The 27,972-nt window shown below is 46.0% G+C and overlaps 2 long non-coding RNA genes across 2 annotated transcripts; one reads left to right on the forward strand and one right to left on the reverse strand.

The window, feature by feature from the left end:
• Positions 1 to 273: 273 nt before the first annotated feature.
• Positions 274 to 15,961, forward strand: LOC116967547. Its single transcript, XR_004410256.1, has 3 exons — positions 274 to 312; positions 3,562 to 3,564; positions 15,856 to 15,961. It is a non-coding gene; the product is annotated as an uncharacterized LOC116967547 (long non-coding RNA).
• On the reverse strand, positions 8,170 to 22,274 carry LOC116967545. Its single transcript, XR_004410254.1, has 3 exons — positions 22,265 to 22,274; positions 17,152 to 17,157; positions 8,170 to 8,209 (listed from the first exon to the last, which is right to left on the reverse strand). It is a non-coding gene; the product is annotated as an uncharacterized LOC116967545 (long non-coding RNA).
• Between the last annotated feature and the right edge of the window lie 5,698 nt (positions 22,275 to 27,972).

The raw sequence follows: 27,972 nt of genomic DNA on the forward strand, positions 1-27,972 counted from the left end.
ATCCCCAATCAATAACCCATGCCTGCCTTCTCCACATATCCCTTGATTCCACTAGCCCCTAGAGCTCCATCTCTCTCCTAAATCCATCCAGTGATTTGGCCTCCGCAGCCGTCTGTGGCAGGGAATTACACAAATAAGATTCCAAAGTTACATCCTTTTATTCTGACACTGTGCCCTCTGGTGCGAGACTCTCCCACTAGTGGAAACATCCGTTTAGTTTGGAGATAGAGCACAGAAACAACACAATTCCAGTTGTACCAGAAAAATATCAACATTAAAAACCCTGGACACTTCAAATGACAACAATTGAAAGTAAAAGTCAGCACAATTAATCAAAGATGCAAACACAATTCAGTAGAAAGCGATAGTGTTCTCACCGACCTCATGCCCTGGAGATGTAGATCCACATCAGGCACAAGGGGAGACTCCCTGTCTCTACCCAGGACCAATGTTCCCATCCACAGCCCAGGACCACTGCTCCCATCCACAGCCCAGGCCCACTGCTCCCATCCATCCACAGCCCAGGACCACTGCTCCCATCCATCCACAGACCAGGACCACTGCTCCCATCCATCCACAGCCCAGGACCACTGCTCCCATCCACAGCCCAGGACCACTGCTCCCATCCACAGCCCAGGCCCACTGCTCCCATCCATCCACAGCCCAGGACCACTGCTCCCATCCATCCACAGCCCAGGCCCACTGCTCCCATCCATCCACAGCCCAGGACCACTGTTCCCATCCACACCCCAGGACCACTGCTCCCATCCATCCACAGCCCAGGAGCACTGCTCCCATCCATCCACAGCCCAGGACCACTGCTCCCATCCATCCACAGCCCAGGACCACTGCTCCCATCCATCCACAGCCCAGGACCACTGCTCCCATCCATCCACAGCCCTGCTCCATGGAGTTCTCCTGCACAATTAAAGCATGGAATAGTCTTCACCCTACCATAGTTACCCAACCAGACGCAACTAAATTTAAGGCACCTCTTTTTCCCCCCAAGAACCCTTTTTTGGTTAAGTCCAAGTCAAGAGTCAAGAGAGTTTTATTGTCATGTGTCCCAGATAGGACAATGAAATTCTTGCTTGCTGCAGCACAACAGAATATGTAAACATAATACAGAACAGGAGATAAAAGTTAATTATGTTTATATACCATAGACCATATATATACACAATAAATAAACAGATAAAATGCAATAGGCTGTTATTGTTCAGCCCTTTACCATCTCCAGTTTAAATTCCATTTAGAATATTTATGGAGGACCAGGAAACCAGAAACAAGAGAGTTACTCCAGGGAGTTACTCCAGATCCAGGGTCAGGGAGTGATTCTGCGTTGGTTTTCAGCGGTTGCGGCGAGGTGGCGACCGGACAGCAATGGCGGCCAGATACCCCACAAAGTGCCCAGCGCCGACCAGTTGCCGTGGCAGCGCGCAAGCGCAGGGCGGCCGATGATGCACTGGCCGTGGATGAGAAGCGAGAGGAGAGCGGGAACCCTGCAGCCCGGACACAGATACGGATGGTGGGTGGAGACGGAGAGTTGACAGACAGAGAGATAAAGAGATAGCGAGGGGGGGGGGGCGCCCAGAGTTGAACGCCAAGTATCCTGCCTTGGCCGGAGGTCGCCTAGATTTCGATGCCCTAGGCCTATGAAGCCTATGAAGCCTAGTGGTGAATCCGGCTCTGCGAGGCCACCCTAGATCTTGAGGCGCTAAGCTTAAGCTTGCCAAGCTTATACGTAAATCCAGCCCTGCACTGATACAAAAAGAAGGTAGACAGAGGCTAATGCCCAGGATTAGCACAGGACCTTCAAGAGAGCGTGAAGGTTCCATACTGTTTCCAAAACAGCAGCCTTTGGCCTCTCCTTGAACTGGACACCGCAGTGTATGATCCACCAAACCAAACGGTGGATCATATTGACAATAATAAACGTAAACTATAAACTTGTGATCCAAAGTTAATGTGCCAGAGAAGAAGCAGCAAATCCTCACAGCGATAATACACCTTAATGGTGTAAATACAGACTCTTATTAGCATCTTGTACAATACCTCTTTAAAATGGGCGGTTAGTTCATTCAGCGGTGAAGCGCCTCTTGGCTCTGACAGCGCTGCCGTGGGTCGGTGTTTAAGGGGAGGCAGTCAAGGGGGTGAGGCTGGGAGCCACCCCCGTCCGCAGGGCCCCCAACAAGGGGAAGAGCGGTCACCTGTGCAGGGCCAGGGACCGACATGACAGACTCACGGTGTGATGGTCCCTGCGGGTCCGAGCGGCAGAAGCTTCCCCGCGGCGCCGGGAATAAGGAGTGGGAGCGTGGCCACTTCAACCACTCCCATTCTGGTGAGGGTAGGGTAGGGTGGGGTCGGGTAGAGATGGTTGAGCTAAACAGAGCAAACACGACCTCCTCCAACGCCGTCTGTCTGTGTCTGTGTCTGTTTATCTTCCTGCCCATTGTGTGCATCGTTCAAAATGCTACATTATAGAATGTTAGTTTGTGTCAAGGTTCCATCTCCCCGGGACTGCGGCAACATCACCCCAACATTCCAACCCGCCCCTCCAGGCATGGACATCGCTATCAAAACATGCGGGGGACACCATTTCTTGCCACACTTTCACAACTCTGCTTGCTACCCAGCTGTGTGGTTCCTGTCACAGAGTGGTACAGCAGATGATAGACCTTTGACTAACTTCCTGTTATTTGGGGTTTCGTAACTAAACTAAGATCGATATAACCATAGCATGAGTATATTGTATTAGAGACAAGCATGCTTTGAATGTGTAGAGCTGTGATTGATATGTTAGACGTCATTGCTGCCATTCTGTATGAACATGTGACTATGTTTCCAAAACAGTATAAAAAGATGCTGTATGTCTTCATTCATTAGAGTGATGGCCTGGGAGGAGTTAAGCATCTGCTAAATGCTTGACTTTGTATCTCCTAGCACTCTCTAGCTAAATGATCATTAAAGCTTGTATTGGTTTTACCCAACATTGTAAGTTGTCTGTTTTAAGAAAATGAACCTTAACATTGGTGTAGTCGCAGCAGAATACACATTAGATGAGCCATAAGCATCTGAATTTTTCTGAGCCAAGTCTAAAGAGTAAGCTTGATTGTAAGCTGACTGTAAATCCAAGGTTTTGTTTTCTAATAGTCTCCTGTCGTATTAAAGGCGATGCCAAATCATTGATAAAAGTGTCTCGAATAACTTCCTGTCGATATTGATCAGCCGTAACTGCTTTGAAGGCACAGTCTTTACTAAGTCTTTGAAGTTCTTGTAAAAATTCATCAAGTGATTCACCAGGTTTTTGTTTCCGAGTAGCAAGGAGGTGTCGAGCGAATATCACGTTGGGTGTCTTAACGAAGAGTTTGCTTAGTACATCAATAGCAGAATCATAAGTTGTACATTCCTCTATGTAATCATATACATCACAAGAGACAAATCTTATTAATGTCCTGAGTCTGTCTGGTGCATCATTGCCACACTCATCAAAGAAGTTTTCAAGAAGGAACTGCAGATGCTGGAAGATCGAAGGTACACAAAAATGCTGGAGAAACTCAGCAGGTGCAGCAGCATCTATGGAATGAAGGAAATAGGCGACGTTTCGGGCCGAAACCCTTCTTCAGACTGATGGGGGGTGGGGGGGAGAAGGAAGGAAAAAGGGAGGAGGAGGAGCCCGAGGGCGGGGGGATGGGAGGAGACAGAGCAAGGGTTAAGGAAGGGGAGGAGACAGCAAGGGCTAGCAAAATCACTCAGTCACTCTACACCTCCATCCCCCACCAGGATGGCCTCAAAGCCCTCTGGTTCTTCCTCGACCAGAGGAGCAACCTATACCCAGCCACTGACACTCTCCTCCGCCTAGCGGAGTTGGTCCTCACCCTCAACAACTTTACGTTTGACTCCTCACTTTTCCTCCAAACACAAGGTGTAGCTATGGGCACATTCATGGGCTCCAGCTACGCCTGCCTCTTTGTCGGGTACGTTGAACAATCCTTGTTCAATACGTACCAGGGCCCCATCCTCGACCTCTACCTCCGTTACATTGACGACTGCTTTGGGGCCACCTCCTGCACCCACACACAACTGACTGACTTTATCCACTTCACCACCAACTTCCATCCGGCACTCCAATACACCTGGACCATTTCCGACACTTCCCTACCATTCCTTGACCTCACCATCTCCATCGCAGGGGACAGACTTCTGACCGACATACACTACAAACCAACTGACTCACATGGCTATTTGGACTACACGTCTTCCCACCCTGCCTCCTGTAAAGACTCCATCTCCTACTCCCAATTCCTCCGCCGACGCCGCATCTGTTCCCAGGATGAGACGTTCCACACCAGGGCATCGGAAATGTCCTCGTTCCTCAGGGAACGGGGATTCCCCTCCGCCACCATAGATGAGGCTCGCACCAGGGTCTAATCCATACCCCGCAACACTGCTCTCTCTCCCCATCCCCGCACTCGCAACAAGGGCAGAGTCCCCCTAGTCCTCACCTTTCACCCCACCAGCCGGCAAATACAACACATAATCCCCTGGCATTTCCGCCACCTCCAACGTGACCCCACCACTCGCCACAACTTCCCATCTCCCCCTATGTTTGCCTTCCGCAAAGACCGCTCCCTCCGCAACTCCCTTGTCAATTCTTCCCTTCCCTCCCGTACCACCCCCTCCCCGGGCACTTTCCGTTGCAACCGCAAGAAATGCAACACCTGTCCCTTCACCTCCCCCCTCGACTCCATTCAAGGACCCAAGCAGTCATTCCAGGTGTGACAAAGGTTCACCTGTATCTCCTCCAACCTCATCTACTGCATCCACTGCTCTAGATGTCAGCTGATTTACATCGGGGAGACCAAGCGGTGATTGGGCGATCATTTCGCCGAACACCTCCGCTCAGTCTGCAATAACCTACCTGAACTCCCGGTGGCTCAGCACTTCAACTCCCCATCCCATTCCCAATCCGACCTCTCTGTCCTGGGTCACCTCCATTGCCAGAGTGAGCAACACCGGAAATTGGAGGAACAGCACCTCATATTCCGCCTGGGTTGCTTGCGTCCGATGGCATGAACGTTGAATTCTCCCAATTTTGCTAGCCCTTGCTGTCTCCTCCCCTTCCTTAACCCTCGAGCTGTCTCCTCCCATCCCCCCCCCCCCGCCCTCGGGCTCCTCCTCCTCCCTTTTTCCTTCCTTCTCCCCCACACCCCCCATCAGTCTGAAGAAGGGTTTCGGTCCGAAACATCGCCTATTTCCTTCGCACCATAGATGCTGCTGCACCCGCTGAGTTTCTCCAGCATTTTTGTGTACCTTTCATCAAAGAAGTTATTTAGTTTACGAAGCCAGTGCTTCCAATCCTTTGCAGCAACAGCAGGTGAGTTGGGATCCAGATCCAAGCGTTGTGGTTTCAGTAGTTTCTCCATTCCAAGTCGGACTGTTTGACTTCTAAGATTAAGTTGCTTAAATTGGTGTGAGATAAATGAAACTTTCACTACTCGTAATTAACTTAACTTTATTTAAGCTTTAAGCAACTTATTTGTTTAATACATAAACTCACAAACGTCTGGCAAACATGGCTGATTCCGCAGGCTTTTCCCGCCCAAAATACTTTGCACATGCGCACATCCCGGAAATGTCCTGCGCATGCGCACTCTCTAGAAGAGCTCCGCACATCCGCACATGCGCCGGCTTCACTGCTACATTAAATATGCAGGATGGCAGGCAATTAGCACATGTTGTATTTGTTTTAAACTTCCTACTTATCTTGTGTGCTCCTTCCTTTCTCATCCTCGCATCCCCGATAATTAACACAGTCCTCGATGGTTATTAAGTGCATGTTTGTTTACTTTCTGCAGCTGAATCCATTGTCTTTGAAGACATACAGGCAGCTTTCAGAGGTGGTTTTAACTCTCCTCTTTGTTAAACCGTTTACAATGGGCACCAAACGTGGGCTGCTGGGATCAATTTGTTGAGCCCATTTTTAGGAACCTAACAAAGGTACAGACCAAAGATCTTATAGTGGATCTTTGCTGCACAATCTAGTCAGTTGTGTGCTCGTAGAATAAAACCATCCTTAAGTTAGACATCTTTTGTAAATCTTGCTCAAAACAAATTTAATTTTGTGAAATTCTTCAATTAGATAACCCCACCATTACAGACAGATCTCATTCCACTCTCTGGCTTTTGGGAAGACCAGACCCCTTTTTATTTGTGGAGAAACAACTCCATAGTAAATAGAAAATAAGCACAAAAACATTAAGTAACATTCCAGGGCTAGAGCAACTGGAATCTTCATATTGCTATTATTTTCCCAAATACCGCAGATGTGAACAGTGTGATTACATTAGTGTGATTAGATGAATGAATTACAGAGTGCAAGTGTAATACAAACATCATCTCAAACACAGCTTATGTGCCATTTAACCTTATAACCATATAACAATTACAGCACGGAAACAGGCCATCTCGGCCCTTGTAGTCCGTGCCGAACACTTATTCTCCCCTAGTCCCATCAACCTGCACTGAGACCATAACCCTCCATTCCTTTCCCGTCCATATACCTATCCAATTTATTTTTAAATGATAAAATCGAACCTGCCTCCACCACTTCCACTGGAAGCTCATTCCACACAGCTACCACTCTCTGAGTAAAGAAGTTCCCCCTCATGTCACCCCTAAACTTCTGTTCCTTAATTCTCAAATCATGTCCTCTTGTTTGAATCTTCCCCAACTCTCAATGGGAAAAGCTTATCCACGTCAAGTCTGTCTATCCCTCTCATCATTTTAAAGACCTCTATCGTCCCCCTTTAACCTTCTGCGCTCCAAAGAATAAAGACCTAACTTGTTCAACCTTTCTCTGTAACTTAGTTGCTGAAACCCAGGCAACATTCTAGTAAATCTCCTCTGTACTCGCTCTATTTTGTTGACATCCTTCCTATAATTAGGCGACCAAAATTGTACACCATACTCCAGAATTGGCCTCACCAATGCCTTGTACAATTTTAACATTACATCCCAACTTAAAAAGAAATGATTTAAAAAACATTAAAAAAGACAATTACCAGAGTCAAATTTTATTCTTTAACAAGAATTAACAGAAGTATGGACTAACAGAATTATGAATCTAACCCTATATCACACACACAAACCGTTCCCCTGCAACATTGATTACACTGTGAGTCGGGTCGGATAGGTTCCGGGTTACTAAAATGGGTGGAATAAATGCCCAGGTTCCCCTCCGTAGCTACTACACGTCAGCCCATTGCATTTCGCAGCAGTGGCCTATCTTGCTCCGCTATAGGATCTTTGATACATCCCACACACAGTATTGTGTTCACATACGCACGTACATATTCACAGGGCCTATGAGAGAGTGGGGTGCAGGGGGTACATCGGACCTGAGCCCAGAGTCCAAAAGGGGGCCCGGCATTTCCTGAAATCTCAGAAAATGTTTGCATATATTTTGTGAGACATAGAAACATAGACAATAGGTGCAGGAGTAGAGGCCATTCGGCCCTTCGAGCCTGCACCGTCATTCAATATGATCATGGCTGATCATCCAACTCAGTATCCAGTACCTGCCTTCTCTCCATACCCCCTGATCCCTTTAGCCACAAGGGCCACATCTAACTCCCTCTTAAATATAGCCAATGAACTGTGGCCTCAACTACCTTCTGTGCCAGAGAATTCCACAGATTCACCACTCTCTGTGTGAAAAATGGTAACGTTTCGGACCGAAACCCTTCTTCAAACTGGAGGCATTGAAAGTAGGCATGCAGGTGCAGCAGGCAGTGAAGATAACGAATGGTATGTTAGCATTCATAACAAAAGGATTTGAGCATAGGAGCAGGGAGGTTCTACTGGCAATCTGTCATTGCAGTCCATTGGGTGTGAAGGTCTGGGCGGCCATCTTAGCTACTGGCAGTTTTCCATTGAAGCCAATGGGAGGTGAAGCCCAAAGAGGCGGCCATCTTGACTGCTGGCACTCCCATTGAAGTAAAAGGGAGTGATGCCCAGGGTGGCCATGTTAGGTACTGGCATGACATGTGAAGTGTCCTTAAGGTGACACAGACAGGTAGAATTCTTCAAGTAGACGAAAAGGCCTTTATTTGCAAACATCGGCTGGAACATTCAGGGAAGATGCCCGCCCGCTTTTTATTACAATTTTACAGCCATATCTCCTCTACCTTATCTTGCATGTTCCACACTCCTCTTGCATCAATCCATCTTCTATTCTGACATTCTAAACTCCAGTGAATACAAGCCCAGTCTCTTCAATCTTTCCTCATATGACAGTCCCGCCATCCCAGGAATCAATCTGGTGCGTATAGTTTTGGTTTCCTAATCTGAGGAAAGACATTCTTACCGTTGAGGAAGTACAGAGAAGGTTCACCAGACTGATTCCTGGGATGTCAAGACTTTCATATGAAGAAAGACTGGATAGACTCGGCTTGTACTGGCAAGAATTTAGAAGATTGAGGGGGCGATCTTATAGAAACGTACAAAATTCTTAAGTGGTTGGACAGGCTAGATGCAGGAAGATTGTTCCCGATGTTGGGAAGTCCAGAACAAGGGATCACAGTTTAAGGATAAGGGGGAAATCTTTTAGAACCAACATTTTTTTTCACACAGAGATTGGTGAATCTGTGGAATACTCTGCCACAGTAGGTAGTTGAGGCCAGTTCATTGGCTAGATTTAAGAGGTAGTTAGATGTGGCCCTTGTCGCTAAAGGGATCAGTGGGATAACCTCCCATTTATCTATATTATACTGCATCTGCCACGCATCTGCCCACTCACACAACCTGTCCAGGTCATCCTGCAACCTCCTAACATCCTCTTCACAGTTCACACTGACACCCAGCTTTGTGTCATCCACAAACTTGCTAGTGTTGCTCCTAATTCCCTCTTCCAAATCATTAATATATATGGTAAACAGTTGCGGCCCCAACACCGAGCCTTGCGGCACTCCACTCGCCACTGCCTGCCGTTCTGAAAAGGACCCGTTCACTCCTATTCTTTGCTTCCGGTCTGCCAACCAATTTTCTATCCAAGTGAACACCCTACCCCCAATACCATGTGCTCTAATGTTAGTCACCAGTCTCCCGTGCTGGACCTTATCAAAGGCTTTCTGAAAGTCGAGATACACTACATCCACTGGCTCACCCCTTCATCCATTTTACTTGTCACATCATCAAAAAAATCCAGAATGTTAGTCAAGCATGATTTCCCTTTCATAAATCCATGTTGACATGGACTAATCCTTTTACTGCTATCCAAATGCCCCATTATTACCTCTTTAATAATTGACTCCTGCATCTTTCCCACCACCGGTCATGCTAATGGGTCTGTAATTCCCCGTTTTCTCTCTAGTTCCTTTCTTGAAAAGTGGGATAACATTAGCTATCCTCCAATCCACAGGAACTGATCCTGAATCTATTGAACATTGGAAAATGATCACCCATGTTTCAACTATTCTAGAGTCACCTCCCTGAGGACCCTGGGATGCAGACCATCAGGCCCAGGGGATTTATCATCCTTCAGTCCCATTAGCCTACCCAATACTATTTCTCACCTGAAAATTTCTTTGTTCCTCTACCCCATTAGATCCTCTGTCCTCCAGTACATCTGGGAGATTGTTTGAAAGACTGTAAAGACTTGGCTTGTACTCGCTAGAATTTAGAAGATTGAGGGGGGATCTTATAAAAACTTACAAACTTCTTAAAGGGTTGGACAGGCTAGATGCAGGAAGACTGTTCCCGATGTTGGGGAAGTCCAGGACAAGGGGTCACAGTTGAAGGATAAGGGGGATATCTTTTAGGACCGAGATGAGAAAAATATTTTTCACACAGAGAGTGGTGAATCTGTGGAATTCTCTGCCACAGAAGGTAGTTGAGGCCACAGTTCATTGGCTATATTTAAGAGGGAGTTAGATGTGGCCCTTGTGGCTAAAGGGATCAGGGGGTATGGAGAGAAGGCAGGTACAGGATACTGAGTTGGATGATCAGCCATGATCATATTGAATAGCGGTACAGGCTCGAAGGGCCGAATGGCCTCTACTCCTGCACCTATTTTCTATGTTTCTGTGTTTCTATGTGTCTTCCTTAGTGAAGACAGATCCGAAGTACCTGTTCAACTCTTCTGTCATTTCCTTGTTGCACATAATAATTTGACCCGTGTCTGCCTTCAAGGGACCCACATTTGACTTTGCTACTCTTTTTCCCTTAACATATCTAAAGAAAGCAGCACACCATCCTCGAATCCCGTCTTTCCCCGCAGACACCGCTGTTGTAGAGAACTGTACAGACACAGTCTGGTGTTCAAAGTCAGCTTTAATCATCAGTCACACCACAGGTAATCCTCCAACATTTCGCCACCTCCAGCGGGATCCCAACATTGGCCACATCATCCAATTCTCCAATTTCAGTGTTTTCTCCCTCCTTCCCCTTCCAGCTCTCCCACAGCCGACTGTCTCTGCCTCTTCCTTCCTTTATCCCGCACCCCCACCCCGACATCAGTCTGAATAAGGGTCTCGACCTGAAACGTCACCTATTCCTTCTCTCCATAGATGCTGCCTCACCCACTGAGTTACTCCAGCATTTTTGTCCACCTTTGATTTTTCCAGCATCTGCAGTTCTTTCTTAATCCACACGGTGAGAGTGTTGACCACAAACTGGAGCGACCTGTTGTGTGAATGCACTGCATATTGGGAGTTGCTGTCTACAAATTAGATATTGTGCTCTTTACTGCAAAATGACCCTTTACCTTTCCCTGTAATACACCCATTGCCCATATGCCAAACTTAGTAAAAGCCCTGAAACCAGGGAAGATTTGGAATGACACAACAGTGATTGGGCTGATCAACAACAGTGATGAAACAAAGTACAGAGCGGAGGTGCAGAACCTGGCGGACTGGTGCTCACGTAACAACTTGTCACTAAACACCTCCAAGACCAAGGAGCTGATTATTGACTTCAGGAGGTCACATAATGGAGAATACGCCCCAATCTCTAGCAATGTTACAAATTTTTGAGATTTTAAAAATCAAGTCTTTAATTTATCCCATCAGATAAAGCATAAAAATAAGTTTAATTTGACACCTAATTCACTTTCATATCTTCAGTATTAAAAAAGTTATGATAATTTTCATACTCGGAAATTAGCATCTTGTTCCCTTTTGTTTTTTCATTGACTTAACACAAAAGCTGTGATTGAGAACATTTAAAAGCCGATAACTTTATTAAAAATTAAAACTGAATGAAATTTTCAGTTATTATAGATTGAAGCATTCTGAAACAAATATGAAACAATCTTACTTAGATGACTTGAAATTAAAACATATAGTTAGTTAGTTACCTAATTGTAGTTAATTACAAAATTCAATTACCAGATCTAAACATCTATCAATTTCTTAAGAATAGATTAACGTTTTTAAATAGCCCAAGTGTACAAATAACATTCACACAAGAATTCAGAATATAACATAATTTTAAAATCTCATTGTCATGGGTTTATAGGCCAAATAGAAGGAATTTAATGGTTAATACCTGTAAATTAATGGCCATTTAAATCAGCTTTTTTTAACCTGGTGCTGCATAAAATCCGTCCCAGTTTTCGGTATTGACGGCTTCAGAAGCTGATTTTAAAATCATTCCAGCGATGAACTTGTCGGGTGAATTTTTTTTAAAAACACACAGAACGGCCGTAGGAACGATACTTTAGCAACATCTTGCACTCCAACAAAATATAATTCATGGCCAGGTCGGAACAAAACCCCGTTTTAACCCCGCGCCCCCTCAAACGCGCCAAAATCGCGCACATGGCCAGAGGCAGAATTACAGCCCCCGCTGCTGAAGGTAAGTTTTGTAACATACCTACAATCTCCATCTATGGGGAAAGTGTGGAGAGAGTGTCCAGCTTTAAGTTTCTGGGCACTCACATCTCAGAGGACCTCACATGGTCCACCAACTGTGCTGGTCAAGAAGTCACAGCAATGACTGTTCTTCCTGAGGACATTAAAAAAGACTGGTCTGCCCCCACACCTTCTACTGCTGCACCACAGAGAGCATATTAATGTATGGCATCCCTGTGTGGCATCTCAGCTGCACGGAGGCGGAGAGGAGAGCTCTTCAGCGCGTTCTCCACAGAGGGCATCTACCACACACGGTGCCTCAGGAAGGCCATCAGCATCCATAAAGACTTCGCAGGTGCAGCAGGCAGTGAAGAAAGCAAATGGTATGTTAGCTTTCATAGCAAAAGGATTTGAGTATAGGAGCAGGGAGGTTCTACTGCAGTTGTACAGGGTCTTGGTGAGACCACACCTGGAGTATTGCGTACAATTTTGGTCTCCAAATCTGAGGAAGGACATTTTTGCCATAGAGGGAGCACAGAGAACGTTCACCAGACTGATTCCTGGGATGTCAGGACTTTAATATGAAGAAAGACTGGATAAACTCGGCTTATACTCGCTGGAATTTAGGAGATTGAGGGGGGATCTTATAGAAACTCTTATAAAATTCTTAAGGGGTTGGACAGGCTAGATGCAGGAAGATTGTTCCCGATGTTGGGGAAGTCCAGAACAAGGGGCCACAGTTTAAGGATAAGGGGGAAATCCTTTAGGACCGAGATGAGAAAAACATTCTTTTCCACACACAGAGAGTGGTGAATCTGTGGAATTCTCTGCCACACAAGGTAGTTGAGGTTAATTCATTGGCTATATTTAAGAGGGAGTTAGATGTGGCCCTTGTGGCTAAAGGGATCAGAGGTATGGAGAGAAAGCAGGGACAGGATACTGAGTTGGATGATCAGCCATGATCATATTGAATGGCGGTGCAGGCTCGAAGGGCCGAATGGCCTACTCCTACACCTATTGTCTACGTTTCTATGTTTCTGTGTAAAAGCCTTGAAACCAGGGAAGATTTGGGATGTAAATCAAGGAACAGCAGATGCAGTTTCTATGTTTCTATGACTGCAATTTGAACAGGTTCATTTAGATGTAAACTTTCATATTTTTTCCTGCAATAACCCTTTATATCTATGTAATTCTCTAGCAGGGTTGCAGGCAATCAAAGTTGTTAATGATATTCTGCAGCCCCTCTTCCATTCTCTTGCAAACACCTTCCACAGGTCATGTGTTTGAAGTTCGAATCTTGTCTCCAAATGCTGCGTTAAATATGCAGGAAAAAAAGGTTATTTCAAAGGTTATTTATTGGTCACATACACCTAGGTGTAGTGAAATGCTTCTTGCCAATGCAGCACATAAAGAAAGAATACAGACATAACATTAATAAGAGATTTAAACATAAAGAACATCCCCCCACAATGGCTCCCACCATGAGGGAAGGCACAAAGTCCAGTCCCCAACCCCAGTTCACCCATAGTCGAGCCAATTGAGGCCTCCACAGTTGCCTCTACGGAGGCCCGATGTTCCTGGCCTTTCTCGCCGGGTGATGGTGCACCGGCGTCGGGAGAATCCTCACAGCGGCTTGGGACACTTGGAACGGCCGCTTCCGTACTGGAGGCCGCGGCTTCCAAAGCCAACAAGGCCGCGCCGGTTGGAGCTCCACTACTGGCGATCTCGTCGCGAGATCCCAGGCTCCCGATGTACAGCTCGGCGCCGCCACCCGCAGCTGGCCGCTCCTCAGACCCGCAGCTCCGCGATGTTGTTCCCGGCAGTCTTCAGCTCACTGGAGCTCCAGCGCGGCGACCCGGACAAGGCATCGCCCGCTCCACGATAGCGCTCCAGCGCTGTGCCGCTGTCGAAGCCGTGGTTCTGGGCGGTCCCCGACAGGAAACACCGCTCCAGGCCCGCTGGTAGGCCGCGAGGACGGGTCGAAACTGCAGCCTGGAGAAAAGCTGCCTCTCCGACCAGGTAGGGACCCTGAAAGGTAGTTTCCCCCTTCCCCCCCCCCACATAAAAAAGTCTAGAACTCCAGAAACAAAAACACTTTAACTAACTAAAAATAAAAAAAAGATGAAAAGACAGACAGCTGCTGGCTGGGCAGCCGCGCACAGGTCAGCGCCCCCTGTTGTCTGAAGGCAGGCAATTAGCACATGTTGTATTTGTTTTAAACTTCCTACTTATCTTGTGTGCTCCTTCCTTTCTTATCCTCGCAGGCCGACAATTAACACAGTCCTCAATGGTTATTAAGTACATGTTTGTTTACTTTCTGTAGCTGAATCAATTGTCTTTGGAGACATACAGGCAGCTTTCAGAGATTGTTTCAACTCTCCTCTTTGTTAAACTGTCTTTCTCAGGCTACAGAATAAATTGGAATAAAAATGAAATGATGTCGATAAAACCAAAAGACTCAACACACTTCTTAAATTTCCCTTTTAAAATAGCTACAAAAAATTTAAATATTTGGGAATTGAAATCACTAGAAAATATCAAGCTATGTTTAATGCAAATTATAGTCCCCTACTTAAGAAATTAAATACTTTAATTAAATTCTGGAAAACTCTTCCGATGTCTTTAATAGGTCGAATAAATGCTATAAAAATGATCTTTCTACCACAAATTCTATACATATTCCAATCAATTCCGATATACCTACCAAAAAAGTTTTTAAAAAACTGGACTCAGACATTACAAATTTTACATGGGATTATAAATCCCACAGAATACAAAGAACTCACTTGAGCAAACCCAAACAATTGGGCGGTTTAGCACTTCCTAACTTTATGTACTATTATTGGGCAGTAAATATCAAAAATATGATTCACCTGCTGGACAACTCTGCCCAGCAGGTGGATTGGTTTATAATGGAGAGGGAGGATTGTTCCCCTTGCAATATAGGACCGATCCTCCTCTCACCAATGAATCTGAATAACACAAAATCCAATAAAAATCCAATTATACACAGTACAATTAGAACTTGGAAACAAATTAAATTTGTTAAACTGTTTACAACGGGCACCAAATCTGGGGGCTGCTGAGCCCAATTTGTTGAGGCCATTTGTAGGAACCTAACAAAGGTACACGACCACACACAATATTGTGTTTATGTGCACACGTACATATTCACAGGGCTCGATGAGAGAGTGGGGTGCGGGGGGAACATCGGACCCGGGTCCAGAGTCCAAAAGGGGGCCCGGAATTTCCTGAAATCTCAGAAAATATTTCCATATATTTAGTGAAACATAGACAATAGGTGCAGGAGTAGAGGCCATTCTGCCCTTCGAGCCTGCACCGCCATTCAATATGATCATAGCCGATCATCCAACTCAGTATCCTGTACCTGCCTTCTCTCCATACCCCCTGATCCCTTTAGCCATAAGGGCCACATCTAACTCCCTCTTAAATATAGCCAACGAACTGTGGCCTCAACTACCTTCTGTGGCAGAGAATTCCACAGATTCACCACTCTCTGTGTGTGAAAAAAAATGTTTTTCTCGTCTCGGTTATAAAGGCCAACAGGCCATTCGTTTTCTTCACTGCCTGCAATGGGGGACATGGGGACTCTGTCCTTGGTACGAGTAACAATGATAAGAGTTCTGGAGAAACTCAGCAGGTCAGGCCCCATCTCTGGAGGATAAGGATGGGTGATATTTTGTGTAAGAACCCTTTTATTCCATCCCAAAATCTCTTGTTTCGCCAGAGATGCTGCCTGACCCACTGAGTTACTCCAGCATTGTGTCTATCTTTGGTATAAACCAGCTTCTACAAGTCTTTGTTTCTATATTTACATCAGCCAGATTCAATTTCAGTTGTGATAAGGTTAGGGTATCATCACTTTAGTAAACATAGAAAATAGGTGCAGGAGGAGGCCATTTGGCCCTTCGAGCCAGCACCACCATCCATTGCGATCATGGCTAATCATCCCCAATCAATAACCCACTGTGCCCTCTAAAAGTCAGCACAATTAATCAAAGATGCAAACACAATTCAGTAGAAAGCGATAGTGTTCTCACCGACCTCATGCCCTGGAGATGTAGATCCACATCAGGCACAAGGGGAGACTCCCTGTCAGGGGACCACTGCTCCCATCCACAGCCCAGGACCACTGCTCCCATCCATCCACAGCCCAGAACCACTGTTCCCATCCATCCACAGCCCAGGACCACTGCTCCCATCCATCCACAGCCCAGGACCACTGCTCCCATCCATCCACAGCCCTGCTCCATGGAGTTCTCCTGCACAATTAAAGCATGGAATAGTCTTCACCCTACCATAGTTACCCAACCAGACACAACTAAATTTAAGGCACCTCTTTTTTCCCCCAAGAACCCTTTTTTGGTTAAGTCCAAGTCAAGAGTCAAGAGAGTTTTATTGTCATGTGTCCCAGATAGGACAATGAAATTCTTGCTTGCTGCAGCACAACAGAATATGTAAACATTATACAGAACAGGAGATAAAAGTTAATTATGTTTATATACCATAGACCATATATATACACATTAAATAAACAGATAAAATGCAATAGGCTGTTATTGTTCAGCCCTTTACCATCTCCAGTTTAAATTCCATTTAGAATATTTATGGAGGACCAGGAAACCAGAAACAAGAGAGTTACTCCAGGGAGTTACTCCAGATCCAGGGTCAGGGAGTGATTCTGCGTTGGTTTTCAGCGGTTGCGGCGAGGTGGCGACCGGACAGCAATGGTGGCCAGATACCCCACAAAGTGCCCAGCGCCGACCAGTTGCCGTGGCAGCGCGCAAGCGCAGGGCGGCCGATGATGCGCTGGCCGTGGATGAGAAGCGAGAGGAGAGCGGGAACCCTGCAGCCCGGACACAGATACGGATGGTGGGTGGAGACGGAGAGTTGACAGACAGAGAGATAAAGAGATAGCGAGGGGGGGGCGCCCAGAGTTGAACGCCAGGTATCCTGCCTTGGCCGGAGGTCGCCTAGATTTCGATGCCCTGGGCTTCAGCCTATGAAGCCTAGTGGTGAATCCGGCTCTGCGAGGCCAGAGATCTTGAGGCCCTAAACTTAAGCTTGCCCAGCTTATACGTAAATCCAGCCCTGCACTGATACAAAAAGAAGGTAGACAGAGGCTAATGCCCAGGATTAGCACAGGACCTTCAAGAGAGCGTGAAGGTTCCATACTGTTTCCAAAACAGCAGCCTTTGGCCTCTCCTTGAACTGGACACCACAGTGTATGATCCACCAAACCAAACAGTGGATCATATTGACAATAATAAACGTAAACTATAAACTTGTGATCCAGAGTTAAAGTGCCAGAGAAGAAGCAGCAAATCCTCACAGCGATAATACACCTTAATGGTGTAAATACAGACTATTATTAGCATCTTGTACAATACCTCTTTAAAATGGGCGGTTGGTTCATTCAGCGGTGAAGCGCCTCTTGGCTCTGACAGCGCTGCCGTGGGTCGGTGTTTAAGGGGAGGCAGTCAAGGGGGTGAGGCTGGGAGCCACCCCCGTCCGCAGGACCCCCAACACGGGGAAGTGCGGTCACCTGTGCAGGGCCAGGGACCGACATGACAGACTCACGGTGTGATGATCCCTGCGGGTCCGAGCGGCAGAAGCTTCCCCGCGGCGCTGGGAATAAGGAGCGGGAGCGTGGCCACTTCAACCACTCCCCTTCTGGTGAGGGTAGGGTAGGGTGGGGTTGGGTAGAGATGGTTGAGCTAAACAGAGCAAACACGACCTCCTCCAACGCCGTCTGTCTGTGTCTGTGTCTGTTTATCTTCCTGCCCATTGTGTGCATCGTTCAAAATGCTACATTATAGAATGTTAGTTTGTGTCAAGGTTCCATCTCCCCGGGACTGCGGCAACATCACCCCAACATTCCAACCCGCCCCTCCAGGCATGGACATCGCTATCAAAACATGCGGGGGACACCATTTCTTGCCACACTTTCACAACTCTGCTTGCTACCCAGCTGTGTGGTTCCTGTCACAGAGTGATACAGCAGATGATAGACCTTTGACTAACTTCCTGTTATTTGGGGTTTCGTAACTAAACTAAGATCGATATAACCATAGCATGAGTATATTGTATTAGAGACAAGCATGCTTTGAATGGGTAGAGCTGTGATTGATATGTTAGAAGTCATTGCTGCCATTCTGTATGAACATGTGACTATGTTTCCAAAACAGTATAAAAAGATGCTGTATGTCTTCATTCATTAGAGTGATGGCCTGGGAGGAGTTAAGCATCTGCTATATGCTTGACTTTGTATCTCCTAGCACTCTCTAGCTAAATGATCATTAAAGCTTGTATTGGTTTTACCCATCATTGTAAGTTGTCTGTTTTAAGAAAATGAACCTTAACATTGGCGTAGTCGCAGCAGAATACACATTAGATGAGCCATAAGCATCTGAATTATTCTGAGCCAAGTCTAAAGAGTAAGCTTGATTGTAAGCTGACTGTAAATCCAAGGTTTTGTTTTCTAATAGTCTCCTGTCGTATTAAAGGCGATGCCAAATCATTGATAAAACTGTCTCGAATAACTTCCTGTCGATATTGATCAGCCGTAACTGCTTTGAAGGCACAGTCTTTACTAAGTCTTTGAAGTTCTTGTAAAAATTCATCAAGTGATTCACCAGGTTTTTGTTTCCGAGTAGCAAGGAGGTGTCGAGCGAATATCACGTTGGGTGTCTTAACGAAGAGTTTGCTTAGTACATCAATAGCAGAATCATAAGTTGTACATTCCTCTATGTAATCATATACATCAGAAGAGATAAAGCTTATTAATGTCTTGAGTCTGACTGGTGCATCATTGCCACATCATCAAAGAAGTTTTCAAGAAGGAACTGCAGATGCTGGAAGATCGAAGGTACACAAAAATGCTGGAGAAACTCAGCAGGTGCAGCAGCATCTATGGAGTGAAGGAAATAGGCGACGTTTCGGGCCGAAACCCTTCTTCAGACTGATGGGGGGTGGGGGGGAGAAGGAAGGAAAAAGGGAAGAGGAGGAGCCCGAGGGCGGGGGGATGGGAGGAGACAGCGCAAGGGTTAAGGAAGGGGAGGAGACAGCAAGGGCTAGCAAAATCACTAAGTCACTCTACACCTCCATCCCCCACCAGGAAGGCCTCAAAGCCCTCTGGTTCTTCCTCGACCAGAGGAGCAACCTATACTCAGCCACTGACACTCTCCTCCGCCTAGCGGAGTTGGTCCTCACCCTCAACAACTTTACGTTTGACTCCTCACATTTCCTCCAAACACAAGGTGTAGCTATGGGCACATTCATGGGCTCCAGCTACGCCTGCCTCTTTGTCGGGTACGTTGAACAATCCTTGTTCAATACGTACCAGGGCCCCATCCTCGACCTCTACCTCCGTTACATTGACGACTGCTTTGGGGCCACCTCCTGCACCCACACACAACTGACTGACTTTATCCACTTCACCACCAACTTCCATCCGGCACTCCAATACACCTGGACCATTTCCGACACTTCCCTACCATTCCTTGACCTCACCATCTCCATCGCAGGGGACAGACTTCTGACCGACATACACTACAAACCAACTGACTCACATGGCTATCTGGACTACACGTCTTCCCACCCTGCCTCCTGTAAAGACTCCATCCCCTACTCCCAATTCCTCCGCCGACGCCGCATCTGTTCCCAGGATGAGACGTTCCACACCAGGGCATCGGAAATGTCCTCGTTATTCAGGGAACGGGGATTCCCCTCCGCCACCATAGATGAGGCTCGCACCAGGGTCTCATCCATACCCCGCAACACTGCTCTCTCTCCCCATCCCCGCACTCGCAACAAGGGCAGAGTCCCCCTAGTCCTCACCTTTCACCCCACCAGCCGGTAAATACAACACATAATCCCCTGCCATTTCCGCCACCTCCAACGTGACCCCACCACTCGCCACATCTTCCCATCTCCCCCTATGTTTGCCTTCCGCAAAGACCGCTCCCTCCGCAACTCCCTTGTCAATTCTTCCCTTCCCTCCCGTACCACCCCCTCCCCGGGCACTTTCCGTTGCAACCGCAAGAAATGCAACACCTGTCCCTTCACCTCCCCCCTCGACTCCATTCAAGGACCCAAGCAGTCGTTCCAGGTGTGACAAAGGTTCACCTGTATCTCCTCCAACCTCATCTACTGCATCCGCTGCTCTAGATGTCAGCTGATTTACATCGGGGAGACTAGGCGGAGATTGGGCGATCATTTCGCCGAACACCTCCGCTCAGTCTGCAATAACCTACCTGAACTCCCGGTGGCTCAGCACTTCAACTCCCCGTCCCATTCCCAATCCGACCTCTCTGTCCTGGGTCACCTCCATTGCCAGAGTGAGCAACACCGGAAATTGGAGGAACAGCACCTCATATTCCGCCTGGGTTGCTTGCGTCCGATGGCATGAACGTTGAATTCTCCCAATTTTGCTAGCCCTTGCTGTCTCCTCCCCTTCCTTAACCCTCGAGCTGTCTCCTCCCATCCCCCCCCCCACCCCCCCCGCCCTTGGGCTCCTCCTCCTCCCTTTTTCCTTCCTTCTCCCCCACACCCCCCATCAGTCTGAAGAAGGGTTTTGGCCCGAAACGTCGCCTATTTCCTTCGCACCATAGATGCTGCTGCACCCGCTGAGTTTCTCCAGCATTTTTGTGTACCTTTCATCAAAGAAGTTATTTAGTTTACGAAGCCAGTGCTTCCAATCCTTTGCAGCAACAGCAGGTGAGTTGGGATCCAGATCCAAGCGTTGTGGTTTCAGTAGTTTCTCCATTCCAAGTCGGACTGTTTGACTTCTAAGCTTAAGTTGCTTAAATTGGTGTGAGATAAATGAAACTTTCACTACTCGTAATTAACTTAACTTTATTTAAGCTTTAAGCAACTTATTTGTTTAATACATAAACTCACAAACGTCTGGCAAACATGGCTGATTCCGCAGGCTTTTCCCGCCCAAAACACTTTGCACATGCGCACACTCCGGAAATGTCCTGCGCATGCGCACTCTCTAGAAGAGCTCCGCACATCCGCACATGCGCCCACTTCACTGCTACATTAAATATGCAGGAAGGCAGGCAATTAGCACATGTTGTATTTGTTTTAAACTTCCTACTTATCTTGTGTGCTCCTTCCTTTCTCATCCTCGCATCCCCGATAATTAACACAGTCCTCGATGATTATTAAGTGCATGTGTTTGTTTACTTTCTGCAGCTGAATCCATTGTCTTTGAAGACATACAGGCAGCTTTCAGAGGTGGTTTTAACTCTCCGCTTTGTTAAACCGTTTACAGTGGGCACCAAACGTGGGCTGCTGGGATCAATTTGTTGAGCCCATTTTTAGGAACCTAACAAAGGTACAGACCAAAGATCTTATAGTGGATCTTTGCTACACAATCTAGTCAGTTGTGTGCTCGTAGAATAAAACCATCCTTAAGTTAGACATCTTTTGTAAATCTTGCTAAAAACAAATTTAATTTTGTGAAATTCTTCAATTAGATAACCCCACCATTACAGACAGATCTCATTCCACTCTCTGGCTTTTGGGAAGACCAGACCCCTTTTTATTTGTGGAAAAACAACTCCATAGTAAATAGAAAATAAGCACAAAAACATTAAGTAACATTCCAGGGCTAGAGCAACTGGAATCTTCATATTGCTATTATTTTCCCAAATACCGCAGATGTGAACAGTGTGATTACATTAGTGTGATTAGATGAATGAATTACAGAGTGCAAGTGTAATACAAACATCATCTCAAACACAGCTTATGAGCCATTTAACCTTATAACCATATAACAATTACAGCACGGAAACAGGCCATCTCGGCCCTTCTAGTCCATGCCGAACACTTATTCTCCCCCAGTCCCATCAACCTGCACTGAGACCATAACCCTCCATTATAACTTTCCCGTCCATATACCTATCCAATTTATTTTTAAATGATAAAATCGAACCTGCCTCCACCACTTCCACTGGAAGCTCATTCCACACAGCTACCACTCTCTGAGTAAAGAAGTTTCCCCTCATGTTACCCCTAAACTTCTGTTCCTTAATTCTCAAATCATGTCCTCTTGTTTGATACTTCCCCACTCTCAATGGGAAAAGCTTATCCACGTCAACTCTGTCTATCCCTCTCATCATTTTAAAGACCTCTATCGTCCCCCTTTAACCTTCTGCGCTCCAAAGAATAAAGACCTAACTTGTTCAACCTTTCTCTGTAACTTAGTTGCTGTAACCCAGGCAACATTCTAGTAAATCTCCTCTGTACTCGCTCTATTTTGTTGACATCCTTCCTATAATTAGGCGACCAAAATTGTACACCATACTCCAGAATTGGCCTCACCAATGCCTTGTACAATTTTAACATTACATCCCAACTTAAAAAGAAATGATTTAAAAGACATTAAAAAAGACAATTACCAGAGTCAAATTTTATTCTATAACAAGAATTAACAGAAATATGGACTAACAGAATTATGAATCTAACCCTATATCACACACACAAACCGTTCCCCTGCAACATTGATTACACTGTGAGTCGGGTCGGATATGTTCTGGGTTACTGAAATGGGCGGAATAAATGCCCAGGTTCCCCTCCGTAGCTACTACACGTCAGCCCATTGCATTTCGCAGCAGTGGCCTATCTTGCTCCGCTATAGGATCTTTGATACATCCCACACACAGTATTGTGTTCACATACGCACGTACATATTCACAGGGCCTATGAGAGAGTGGGGTGCAGGGGGTACATCGGACCTGAGCCCAGAGTCCAAAAGGGGCCCCGGCATTTCCTGAAATCTCAGAAAATGTTTGCATATATTTTGTGAGACATAGAAACATAGACAATAGGTGCAGGAGTAGAGGCCATTCGGCCCTTCGAACCTGCACCGTCATTCAATATGATCATGGCTGATCATCCAACTCAGTATCCTGTACCTGCCTTCTCTCCATACCCCCTGATCCCTTTAGCCACAAGGGCCACATCTAACTCCCTCTTAAATATAGCCAATGAACTGTGGCCTCAACTACCTTCTGTGCCAGAGAATTCCACAGATTCACCACTGTGGACAAAATGTTTTTCCCATCTCGGTCCTAAAAGATTTCCCCCTTATCCTTAAACTGTGTGTGGCCCCTTGTTCTGGACATCCCCATCATCGGGAACAATCTTCCTGCATCTAGCCTGTCCACCCCCTTAAGAAGTTTCTACGTTTCTATAAGATCCCCCCTCAATCTTTTATATTCTAGCAAGTACAAGCCGAGTCTATCCATTCTTTCTTCATATGAAAGTCCTGACAACCCAGGAATCAGTCTGGTGAACCGTCTCTGTACTCCCTCTATGGCAAGAATGTCTTTCCGCAGATTAGGAGACCAAAACTGTACGCAATACTCCAGATGTGGTCTCACCAAGACCCTCTACAACTGCAGTAGAACCTCCCTGCTCCTACACCAGTCATTGAAAGTAGACACACAAAAATGCTGGAGAAACTCAGCGGGTGCAGCAGCATCTATGGAGCGAAGGAAATAGGTAACGTTTCGGACCGAAACCCTTCTTCAGACTGGAGGCATTGAAAGTAGGCATGCAGGTGCAGCAGGCAGTGAAGAAAACGAATGGTATGTTAGCATTCATAACAAAAGGATTTGAGCATAGGAGCAGGGAGGTTCTACTGGCAGTCTGTCATTGCAGTCCATTGGGTGTGAAGGTCTGGGCGGCCATCTTAGCTACTGGCAGTTTTCCATTGAAGCCAATGGGAGGTGAAGCCCAGAGAGGCGGCCATCTTGACTGCTGGCACTCCCATTGAAGTAAAAGGGAGTGATGCCCAGGGTGGCCATGTTAGGTACTGGCATGACATGTGAAGTGTCCTTAATGTGACACAGACAGGTAGAATTCTTCAAGTAGACGAAAAGGCCTTTATTTGCAAACATCGGCTGGAACATTCAGGGAAGACGCCCGCCCGCTTTTTATTACAGTTTTACAGCCATATCTCCTCTACCTTATCTTGCATGTTCCACACTCCTCTTGCATCAATCCACCTTCTATCCTGACATTCTAAACTCCAGTGAATACAAGCCCAGTCTCTTCAATCTTTCCTCATATGACAGTCCCGCCATCCCAGGAATCAATCTGGTGCGTATAGTTTTGGTTTCCTAATCTGAGGAAAGTCATTCTTACCGTTGAGGAAGTACAGAGAAGGTTCACCAGACTGATTCCTGGGATGTCAAGTTTTCATATGAAGAAAGACTGGATAGACTCGGCTTGTACTGGCAAGAATCTAGAAGATTGAGGGGGCGATCTTATAGAAACGTACAAAATTCTTAAGGGGTTGGACAGGCTAGATGCAGGAAGATTGTTCCCGATGTTGGGAAGTCCAGAACAAGGGATCACAGTTTAAGGATAAGGGGGAAATCTTTTAGAACCAACATTTTTTTTCACACAGAGAGTGGTGAATCTGTGGAATACTCTGCCACAGTAGGTAGTTGAGGCCAGTTCATTGGCTAGATTTAAGAGGTAGTTAGATGTGGCCCTTGTGGCTAAAGGGATCAGTGGGATAACCTCCCATTTATCTATATTATACTGCATCTGCCACGCATCTGCCCACTCACACAACCTGTCCAGGTCATCCTGCAACCTCCTAACATCCTCTTCACAGTTCACACTGCCACCCAGCTTTGTGTCATCCACAAACTTGCTAGTGTTGCTCCTAATTCCCTCTTCCAAATCATTAATATATATGGTAAACAGTTGCGGCCCCAACACTGAGCCTTGCGGCACTCCATTCGCCACTGCCTGCCGTTCTGAAAAGGACCCGTTCACTCCTATACTTTGCTTCCGGTCTGCCAACCAATTTTCTATCCAAGTCAACACCCTACCCCCAATACCATGTGCTCTAATGTTAGTCACCAGTCTCCCGTGCTGGACCTTATCAAAGGCTTTCTGAAAGTCGAGATACACTACATCCACTGGCTCACCCCTTCATCCATTTTACTTGTCACATCATCAAAAAAATCCAGAATGTTAGTCAAGCATGATTTCCCTTTCATAAATCCATGTTGACATGGACTAATCCTTTTACTGCTATCCAAATGCCCCATTATTACCTCTTTAATAATTGACTCCTGCATCTTTCCCACCACCGGTCAGGCTAACTGGTCTGTAATTCCCCGTTTTCTCTCTCGCTCCTTTCTTGAAAAGTGGGATAACATTAGCTATGCTCCAATCCACAGGAACTGATCCTGAATCTATTGAACATTGGAAAATGATCACCAATGTTTCCACTATTTCTAGAGTCACCTCCCTGAGGACCCTGGGATGCAGACCATCAGGCCCAGGGGATTTATCATCCTTCAGTCCCATTAGCCTACCCAATACTATTTCTCACCTGAAAATTTCTTTGTTCCTCTACCCCATTAGGTCCTCTGTCCTCCAGTACATCTGGGAGATTGTTTGAAAGACTGAATAGGCTCGGCTTGTACTCGCTAGAATTTAGAAGATTGAGGGGGGATCTTATAGAAACTTACAAACTTCTTAAAGGGTTGGACAGGCTAGATGCAGGAAGACTGTTCCCGATGTTGGGGAAGTCCAGGACAAGGGGTCACAGTTGAAGGATAAGGGGGAAATCGTTTAGGACCGAGATGAGAAAAACATTTTTCACACAGAGAGTGGTGAATCTGTGGAATTCTCTGCCACAGAAGGTAGTTGAGGCCACAGTTCATTGGCTATATTTAAGAGGGAATTAGATGTGGCCCTTGTGGCTAAAGGGATCAGGGGGTATGGAGAGAAGGCAGGTACAGGATACTGAGTTGGATGATCAGCCATGATCATAATGGCGATGCAGGCTCGAAGGGCCGAATGGCCTCTACTCCTGCACCTATTTTCTATGTTTCTGTGTTTCTATGTGTCTTCCTTAGTGAAGACAGATCCGAAGTACCTGTTCAACTCTTGTCATTTCCTTGTTGCACATAATAATTTGACCCGTGTCTGCCTTCAAGGGACCCACATTTGACTTTGCTACTCTTTTTCCCCTAACATATCTAAAGAAAGCAGCACACCATCCTCGAATCCCGTCTTTCCCCGCAGACACCGCTGTTGTAGAGAACTATACAGACACAGTCTGGTGTTCAAAGTCAGCTTTAATCATCAGTCACACCACAGATAATCCTCCAACATTTCACCACCTCCAGCGGGATCCCAACATTGGCCACATCATCCAATTCTCCAATTTCAGTGTTTTCTCCCACCTTCCCCTTCCAGCTCTCCCACAGCCGACTGTCTCTGCCTCTTCCTTCCTTTATCCCGCACCCCCCCCCCCCCGACATCAGTCTGAAGAAGGGTCTCGACCTGAAACGTCACCTATTCCTTCTCTCCATAGATGCTGCCTCACCCACTGAGTTACTCCAGCATTTTTGTCCACCTTTGATTTTTCCAGCATCTGCAGTTCTTTCTTAATCCACACGGTGAGAGTGTTGACCACAAACTGGAGCGACCTGTTGTGTGAATTCACTGCATATTGGGAGTTGCTGTCTACAAATTAGATATTGTGCTCTTTACTGCAAAATGACCCTTTACCTTTCCCTGTAATACACCCATTGCCCATATGCCAAACTTAGTAAAAGCCCTGAAACCAGGGAAGATTTGGAATGACACAACAGTGATTGGGCTGATCAACAACAGTGATGAAACAAAGTACAGAGCGGAGGTGCAGAACCTGGCGGACTGGTGCTCACGTAACAACTTGTCACTAAACACCTCCAAGACCAAGGAGCTGATTATTGACTTCAGGAGGTCACATAATGGAGAATACGCCCCAATCTCTAGCAATGTTACAAATTTTTGAGATTTTAAAAATCAAGTCTTTAATTTATCCCATCAGATAAAGCATAAAAATAAGTTTAATTTGACACCTAATTCACTTTCATATCTTCAGTATTAAAAAAGTTATGATCATTTTCATACTCGGAAATTAGCATCTTGTTCCCTTTTGTTTTTTCATTGACTTAACACAAAAGCTGTGATTGAGAACATTTAAAAGCCGATAACTTTATTAAAAATTAAAACTGAATGAAATTTTCAGTTATTATAGATTGAAGCATTCTGAAACAAATATGAAACAATCTTACTTAGATGACTTGAAATTAAAACATATAGTTAGTTAGTTACCTAATTGTAGCTAATTACAAAATTCAATTACCAGATCTAAACATCTATCAATTTCTTAAGAATAGATTAACGTTTTTAAATAGCCCAAGTGTACAAATAACATTCACACAAGAATTCAGAATATAACATAATTTTAAAATCTCATTGTCATGGGTTTATAGGCCAAATAGAAGGAATTTAATGGTTAATACCTGTAAATTAATGGCCATTTAAATCAGCTTTTTTTAACCTGGTGCTGCATAAAATCCGTCCCAGTTTTCGGTATTGACGGCTTCAGAAGCTGATTTTAAAATCATTTCAGCGATGAACTTGTCGGGTGAATTTTTTTTAAAAACACACAGAACGGCCGTAGGAACGATACTTTAGCAACATCTTGCACTCCAACAAAATATAATTCATGGCCAGGTCGGAACAAAACCCCGTTTTAACCCCGCGCCCCCTCAAACGCGCCAAAATCGCGCACATGGCCAGAGGCAGAATTACAGCCCCCGCTGCTGAAGGTAAGTTTTGTAACATACCTACAATCTCCATCTATGGGGAAAGTGTGGAGAGAGTGTCCAGCTTTAAGTTTCTGGGCACTCACATCTCAGAGGACCTCACATGGTCCACCAACTGCGCTGGTCAAGAAGTCACAGCAATGACTGTTCTTCCTGAGGACATTAAAAAAGACTGGTCTGCCCCCACACCTTCTACTGCTGCACCACAGAGAGCATATTAATGTATGGCATCCCTGTGTGGCATCTCAGCTGCACGGAGGCGGAGAGGAGAGCTCTTCAGCGCGTTCTCCACAGAGGGCATCTACCACACACGGTGCCTCAGGAAGGCCATCAGCATCCATAAAGACTTCGCAGGTGCAGCAGGCAGTGAAGAAAGCAAATGGTATGTTAGCTTTCATAGCAAAAGGATTTGAGTATAGGAGCAGGGAGGTTCTACTGCAGTTGTACAGGGTCTTGGT

This window comes from Amblyraja radiata, chromosome 40 (genome assembly GCF_010909765.2).
Source record: "Amblyraja radiata isolate CabotCenter1 chromosome 40, sAmbRad1.1.pri, whole genome shotgun sequence".
Classification (NCBI taxonomy): Eukaryota; Metazoa; Chordata; class Chondrichthyes; order Rajiformes; family Rajidae; genus Amblyraja; species Amblyraja radiata.